Source organism: Anguilla rostrata, unplaced genomic scaffold, assembly GCF_018555375.3.
Source record: "Anguilla rostrata isolate EN2019 unplaced genomic scaffold, ASM1855537v3 scaf0397, whole genome shotgun sequence".
Lineage (NCBI taxonomy): Eukaryota > Metazoa > Chordata > Actinopteri > Anguilliformes > Anguillidae > Anguilla > Anguilla rostrata.
In genome coordinates, this window is record NW_026985919.1 from 1 (window position 1) to 8,570 (window position 8,570).

Here is an 8,570-nt window from a genome sequence, read left to right on the forward strand (position 1 = left end):
GAGGCTGGGTTTGAGGTTATGGCCGCATCAGTTAATCCTCATACACACTAGCGGTTATAGTTTAAAAACGGAAGTATACGAAGCCTCATGCACAAATACACACCAGCATTAAAACCCGTTTCGAAAACCGTTTTGGCTCCTTTAAACAATAAGGGTAAAGGGAGGAAGTGGGCAACCTGTGGGGAAAAGATTCGGTAAAAATAGGTCACTTGGTCATTCGATGTGTAATTTTTAGAACAGAGATGTGTTTGCTACCATGTCCACAAGAGGGCGATATGCACCAATAAGAAGACTCACACTTTTACTGTTAAGCAGAGGTGGAAAAATCTAGGTTTAGAAAGTAAAAGTCCTCCCTGGTATTTTGTTCCAATCACCTGGATTTTCTAATTAGCTCAGTCCTTCAGCCAGGAGGTAGAACTAAACAGTGAAATCTAAATGGCTAAGTTCATGGGTGGAAGAAACATGCGGCAGAACTATTACTTTCTCACCCCTGGACCTGTCACTTCTGTTGCCAAGAAGTACAAGCACGAGCGGGGTCCTGGAGTCACAGACTCAAGTGGGGGCCACATAAATCTGTATTATATATTTCAGACATACATGTATGTATATTTTTATGTGTGTATTTTATACATTTTTTATTTTTTTATACATTTTTATACATTTTCTTACTAATAGGAAACCAGGATTCCCATAAAGAGGAGAATGAAAGTGAGGAACTCCAATACTTAATATTTTCCTTGTCCACTCCCAGTCTGGGTAAGTTTGTGGTGTTATCCTAATAGTAAATGTTACTCTTGCCAGTATATGAGTTCTCTCCAATGATTTTAACTAGCGCAACATCTCAAGTTTGGGCACACATTACCTCATGAAAGGGGTGCAAAACTTCTTTCCTGGAGGCCTAGTGGTGGATTTTGTTCCAACCAATTATTCTGGTCTAATTTTCTTAACCACTGTTTTCACCAGTGCTGTTCACTCCACTGCTGAAATGCTCCAACTAAAGATATACTGCGTCCAATCTGCAGCTGCAGCTCCTAGCTTCTCTAAAATTTCAGAGCAAATAAATGACTGAGATAATTAAATCATTACAAGCAGAAGGTTTAATGGTATCCTGAAACAGATAAGCCTGTGTTGCCCATCCAGCTAGCAAAAGCAATATGCAGTACTGGGGGTTCCCAAATGTGGTGCTGATTATAAAACAAAAACCAGCAGAACTTGTGACTACTTAAAACAAGCAACTAATTCAGTCCCAATAATTACTGTTTGATCTCTTCACTGCTGTTTGGTGTTGCAGACCCTCACAGACAACAACAGAGGCAGTCGAACCCCCAGTCTCGTTCTGTAAGTATGTTCCCTGAGATACTCAGGAGAATAACCATAAGGATTTTCTGTTAAACTACGTATACTAATGCACTCACTGCCTATCATATTCATACAACCAATAAATAATTGTCAAATTTATTGTATGGATGGTCCACTTTGTTGAGAATTTTGAATTTCATTGATTTCATTGTTCTAAGTTCATGTTAACAAAGATTCTGATATGTCATATTTCTGCAGGAACAAGAAGAAAATGATAAAGTGATCTATGCAAGCGTCTGCAAAACGTAATATGGATAATTGATTCAAACTCAATGATTCAAATGGATAAATGAAACAAAAAGCCCACATTTAAAACTTGGCATTTCAAGTCTGTTCAGTGCAACTCCATTAGAGATGGAAAAAGATGATCTGCAGATCTTACCAAGATCTTTTACTATGTGAATATATCTTTCTTGCTAAAGGCAGCTTTTACACGCATCTTATAATATGTAGATTTTCACTGTGAAGAGTACAGTTGTATTCAGGAAAATATAAATGCCTGCGCATTTTTTAATATTGTTTTCTTTTTTATTTTTTTTTGTAGTTTTTTGTTTGACTGTGTTCAGAAAAAATTGTTTTCCAGTTTGTCGATTATTCAATATATTAACAGCAGGGAGGGATATTGTTCAAGAATTAAACAACGGCCCCAAAACGTACGTATGTATGTGCAGGGTAGTAGTGTCTGGCTATGGTGGTGTGCTCTTCAGTGTGCTTTTATCTGTTGTTAAGAAATATACTTTTTATTTTTAATAATAAAGCAGCTGTAACAGGAACTACATTAGTCATTATATGACAATTATTGACTGTGCCACTGACAGCACATGCAGCGTCTTCTGGGCCAAACCGTGTGAGATTTCTCTGTCCCTCAGCCCCAGTGTCACTGCAGGCAGAGCAGATAAAGGTGAGTCCTGATTACCTGGCTGCCTACAGCTGTGACTGCAAGGGATTTGCTCCCTTCCTGATTTCCTCTATTATTCCATATTCGTCAAACGGAATTGTTTCAGACCTTCAGACAAATTTTTATATTAGACAAAGGGAAACTGAGTAAACATAAAAGACATTTTTAAAAATGATTTTGTTGATTTAATGAAACAAAGTTCTCAAACACCCATGTTGCCCATGTGAGAATGTACTTTCCCTTAGTTAATCTATCGACCAATTAACCAAATTTTATTGATAGCTAGATTCAGCTGATTGCACTAAGGCAGGCTTGGTTGCAGCCAGTCATTGCAAGGTTTCTACAAGTACGCTATGCCACGATCAAAGGAAATTCCAGAAGAGAGAGATAAAAAAGATCTTTTTGAAATATATCAGTCTGGAAAGGGTTACAAAGCCATTTCTAAGGCTCTTGGACTCCACCAAACCACAGTGAGAGCCATTATCTCCAAATGGAGAACACTTGGAACAGTGGTGAATCATCCCTGGAGTTGCTGGCCAGCCAAAATTCCTCCAAGAGCACAGCGACAACTCATCCATGAAATCATCAAAGATCCCAGAAGAAAGTCCAAAGAACTGCAGGCCTCTCTAGCCTCAGCTAAGGTCAGTGTTCATGACTCCACAACAAGAAAGAGACTGGGTAAGAATGGGATTCATGGGAGAATACTGAGGCTGAAACCAGCATTTCATGCTTGAAAATGATCAATTTGTCTGAATAAAAGCAGTTCTGCAAAAAAGGAGTGGGTTCAAATTCCCCCACAGTGATGTGAAAGACTGATATCGAATTATAGGCAGCGTTTGGTTGTCGTTATTGCTGCTAAGGATGGAGCAACCAATAATTAAGTTTCAGGGGGTGATTAGTTTTTCACATGGGTGATATGTGTTTGATAACTTATTTCATTAAACAGTCCCTTCTTAACTGCAGACCTGGCTGAGCTGTCAGCAGATTTCTGCAGTAGTCGTTGAGGTGTAAGATCAGAAATGTGTTATTTGAATGTTCCCAAGTGAACATTCTAATGCTGATGTAATAATCATTTCTGGCCATTGAAAGCAATGTTCTAGAACACTGACCAGGAAATCTGACGAAGCGTTCCAAAAACAACCTTTTCTTAAAAAGGTTTTATTTCACAAAGGTGGGGAGTAGGGGAGGGCCTGTCCATTTATAATTTTATAAGCAAGACAAACGTCTGCACTTCGTGCAATGTGTTTTCCAAGCTCAGCCAGTTAATAAGTGCCTTATTTGGACATAGCAGTGGTGAGGGTTATTTGATCTTAAGGGTTTATTTGCACACAGACTCAATAGATTTCAGTCTGATTTGAATTGCCTGCACCCAGCTAGTCAATAAGTATGTCAGATGAGGGAGGATCATTGTGATCATTTTGCAGCTTCAGTGGTCAAACTGTTCCTAATAGACCTCAAATTTGACAGGTTAATTTCTACTCGAATGGCCACCTTTTTACCTGTTTTTTGTTTAAGAAGAGTTGAGAATCAATTGTGATTCCAAAGTATTTAACTCAGTGACTACCTTGAATTTCTCTCCAGATACACAGACTTCTGCTTCTGCCTCTTTTTTGAAAAACATGCAGTCAAGTGCATTCATATGTTAAACAATTTGTCTGCCACAAGGGATTAAAATCTTTTACATAAATTTATTGATAAACACTTCACTCCTGATGATATTTCAATATCATTTCTGTGAGCAATAAAAGGAGACATCATTGTATCACCTAAAGTAAGCATGTTAAATGCCGGGTCTTCAGGCTTCCGCAGTCACAGATTTCACAGTGCCGAGCACAGTGATACAGAAATATAGGTAGTGATATTACACAAGAAAGACTCAAGCTTGTGCAAGCTGTTGCAGAATGCAGCTGAGCCGAAACAGTTGGTACTTCCTATTTTGTTCAGCCATTTCCTGTAAAGTATACGCCTGTAAAAAGGCTAGACACCAGTAAGAAGGGCTGCATAGGGCATCAGCCATGGCAATGGTACTGTTGTGGACCCTGTTGTGGATATCAGGATACTGTCACAGACTTTCAGCTGATGGTGAGTCCCTCTTTCTGCCTTGATCATACATTTATTAATATGTTTTTTCATGTAGACATATTACAAAAATGTAACCAAATGTATGATAATAGAACAACATCATAATGGACAAATAATTCATTGTTAAATAAAAGACTAAGTTATATCACGGTCACATGGGAGGACATGGGACAGAAACAAAAAATGGAAAAAAGAAACCATTTATTATATTTAAACAAACAGAAGGAGTGGGTGACACAGATTGCTACAACTATAATAAAAGATGAAGGATCATTTTCTTGTTTTCAGTTTTTGGTTCAAGAAGAGGCAAAGGTTTCAGCATATGGTCTTCATCAGGGAAATTGTTGTATATACATTATGTACTTTATATCCAGATATATATTTCTATATGCTGATGTGAGGCAATTTGTCTGACTTTTTAAATATGAAATTCCAATATTAAAGTAAGAATAATATAATGTGAATAATATTGCTATAAAATCAGAGTGCATACAGTGATAAATGCAAATTCTTGCAGTTGAGCACAGAACCTGTAAACAAAAACTTTCTAACTTTCAAGTCTTTGAATGGCAAAATTTGTAACCCAAAACATTAACAGAAACTAAAAATGTTAACCTATGAAAAAAAGGCGCTGAAAACAGTTATACTTTCAAGCAATTTATTTTTGCCAGCTTTCCACCACAGAAAGTTTCAATTGAAATAGAACAACATTGTAATATTGTGAAACCACACTGCAGACCATGATGCAGATCCTGGGCATGAAAGCGGCACTATAGCTGGTACAAGCAATACTTGCCGATACAAAATATAACTCAGATATCCACTACAGCTAAAGGGATTACATTTTTGGGCCCTGTTTTACAGAATCAATGTCGCGTGGTACACGGATTCCTCCCGCTTCTGGGATTTTTTATCAAAGTCAAACTGAACAGCACATCGGATCCACAAAACCCGTTGTTTGGCTTCTGAATAGGCTGTGATATCACGCGCGCATTGCGTGGGAAAGCCCCGAAATTGGCAATCCATTCGCCGCCGTACCCCTTTACACGCGGTCTGACCAGGCGGGCGTCGAAGGGCGCAACTGGCAGACTTCGACTGATGCAAAAATTCCAATGTGCTGCACCAAAATTGCGCTGCTCTGGGCGATATTGATAGACACACCCCCCCCAGCAGTGGCTCCCCTCTCACTTCGACGCTGTGCAGGCCATGATATTACCAAGCCGCTAGTACCAAGTACCATTTCACCAACGCGACGGCTCGCAACGTACCTTATGCCAGCTAGGACACAGAGCCCTTCATCTCTATTTATACACATGGGTCAGCCTCCAGACCAATTTGCGTTTCATCTTCTAGGTTTTACTTTAAACAACAGACTTCAGTTTCCCTCCATACAGAAAAGCAATATAATCATGCCTTGTGCTCAGCTGAATCTCGGTATTTGGTGTGTTTTTTCTCTTTCTGCAGCACTGGTGCAGTATAAATACTTCCTTTCTGGGGAGAGACAGGGGGTCTCCCCCCTCCAGAATTCATCTGGGAGTATTTGTAAATGCAATCCTTGTGGCCTCAGCTGATAAATACGAGAATGCTTTGATTTCCATGGAGGTAGATAAAGAGAGATTCTCATCTGAGTGCTACGATGGATATAATTTCCCTCTGAGAATCTCACAAGTGAAGTTTGGAGACAGTGGAAGGTACTTGTGTTTTTGTGAATCCTACCCAATGGCCTCAGTAACTCTGGGAACTGTTCAGGGTAAGTTTGCACTTCAGGTTTTGATTATACTTACACAATTTACAGAGCTAAATAAATACTTAAACGTGATGTTCATTAAAGTAGCCTTTTTTACAATATGCTGTGCCATGTAATGTAACAGACTACAGCCATGGGCTAACAGTAAGCAACAGAAGTGTTGATCCCAAGCCATAAAGGTAGTGCACTTCACAGAAACTCCATGAATAATAAAGGATGCTATCTAAATAAAAAAGATTTATCTGAAAAATGAACAAACAAATAAATAAATAAATAAATAAATAAATAAATAATCCACGTACATGTGCTCTCTCAGTCTCAGCAGAGCCCCCTGGTGGTCTATCCAGGAATCAGTCATTTGTGCTGAACTGTGAGATATCACAGGGCCCTAGTGGGCAGCTCATGCTTTAGGCGGGGAGGAGTGCAGGGACACTAGTGGTCAGATCACGCTTTAAGGCCCAGGGGCCCTAGTGGTCAGCTCACTCTTTAAATACCAAGGGTCCTGGGGGCCCTCACATTGTAAGCGGCGAGGGGTCTGGGGGGCCCTAGTGGTGAGCTCACATTTTAAACACCAAGGGGCCCGGGGACCCTTACGTTGTAAGCGCTGAGGGGTCTGGGGGGCCCTAGTGGTTAGCTCATGCTATAAGCACCCAGGGGCCTGGTGGTCAGCTTGCGCTGTGCGCACTGAGGGCCCTGGCGTTCAGCTTCCTTCGGAAGTCTTGGGCCACACACCACCGCACGCGGCCTGAGGCCTGGAGGCCCCCTGCCAGTCCGAGGCCCCGGGGCACTGGCCCCACTGGCCCGGTCCATAATCCAGCCATTCCTGAACCCTAACGTCTGTGTATTACTACAGGTACATCTGCTGCTCCTGAAAAAAATGCAGAAAAAAACAGTTTTATTTTAGATTGCTGCAAATTCATGTAGTTTTTGTATCCTTTCTATAATTGTTTTTAATGTTTGGTGTCTGTATAATACCTGGTTGTTTTTTAACTCTTTATTCTTGATGCTTTTGTCAGTTTATTTTCTCTTGGTTGGAAATAGCTCTGCAGACCCTTTATAAAAAGCACTATCAAAATAAAGCATCTTACTCATTTTCTGTCTGTTTTTCTGTTACGCTTTTGTTTTGTGAAATGAACTGCAGACAGAAATATCCAGACATTAATAACATTCGCTCACTGGCCAAATGTATGTGGACATCTGACATTCATCTTCTCATCCAAAATTATGCACATTAATATTAAGTTGGTTCACCCTGTGCTGCTATAACATCCTCTACTCTTCTGGGAAGGCTTTATTCTAGATGTTGGAGCATTGCTGCAGGGATTTGCTTCCATTCAGCCAGAAGAGCATTAATGAAGTCGGGCACTGATTGGGCGATTGGGCCTGGCTCGCAGTTGGCTTTTCAATTGATCTAAAAGGTGTTGGGTGGGGTTGAGGTCAGGGCTCTGTGCAGGCCAGTCAAGTTCTTCCACACCGTTCTCGACAAAACCATTTCTATATGGACCTCAATGTGTGCCTGGGAGCATTGTCATGCTGAAACAGGAAAGGGCCTTCCCAGAAACTTTTGGGGAAACATGGAATCATCTAGAATGTGATTGTATGCTGGGGCCTAGCCCAAACCATGAAAACCAGCTCCAGAGTGTCCAGATACTTTTGGTCATGTTGTGTATCATAGAAAACCATCCTGCATGGGTGAAAACTTTACAATGGCATTACTCAGTTCTCAATAACTCACCAGCAAAACACAGCAATATAGTAATATACTGTACCGCTGTCTATTTGTGATTCAAGGACGGATGTCAAAATAACATATCATAGGAATCCTGGGTCCTCCGCTGATTGACAGTGTGACTGACCAATAACATGTTTGAGGACCACCATCAACTCCCAAAGGACCAAGATTAAAACTGCTGAGTGGAAGAAACAGGCTTAACAGAAATACCATTGCATGGGAATGTTTGAATCCAATAGTGATATGTAATGGGGTGCTGCTGCCCAAAATCAATGAAACACTGCTAAAGATTCTGTACCAGACGAGAATCACAGCGAGTTAACACTGCACACTATGTGCCTTACATACATCTCTTTGATCTTCACTTCATATCACAATCCAGCTGGAAGCTAATTAAAACAAGACCATGGCTGGACCTAATCCATGGAGACTTCATCCGGCCAACCAATGGTGTAACGTCATAATTCGGCATACCAGTGGTGTAACTTGATCACTCACTCAGTCACAGACATTCGCGTTTGTAGGGCTGGCCCCACTGTTGCAGTCCAGCCAAAAAAGTTAAATTTGGACTAAACAATTTGGCAACCAAAAGGTACTACAGTTTTTTTTTTTTTTTGTCTTATTTGTGAACATTTCACTCCCAATAAATATTAAAATGCTGTATCAAGTTTGTGAACAAAAAAAAGATCATAGCCTGAAGTAAAGGTGTTAAATGCCACAAGACACTCCTGACATATCCAGCAAGTTTGTGC

General features: G+C 40.4%; 1 long non-coding RNA gene across 3 annotated transcripts; it reads left to right on the plus strand.

Moving 5' to 3' along the window:
• Positions 1–615: 615 nt before the first annotated feature.
• On the plus strand, positions 616–7,182 carry LOC135246492 (uncharacterized). 3 transcript variants are annotated; one of them, XR_010327719.1, is made up of 5 exons: positions 617–756; positions 1,292–1,338; positions 1,558–2,260; positions 2,729–4,339; positions 5,804–7,182. It is a non-coding gene; the product is annotated as an uncharacterized LOC135246492 (long non-coding RNA). The 3 variants fall into 3 exon arrangements; XR_010327718.1 differs by having other exon boundaries at positions 616–756; positions 1,558–4,339; XR_010327720.1 differs by having other exon boundaries at positions 623–756; positions 1,558–2,898.
• Positions 7,183–8,570: the final 1,388 nt, after the last annotated feature.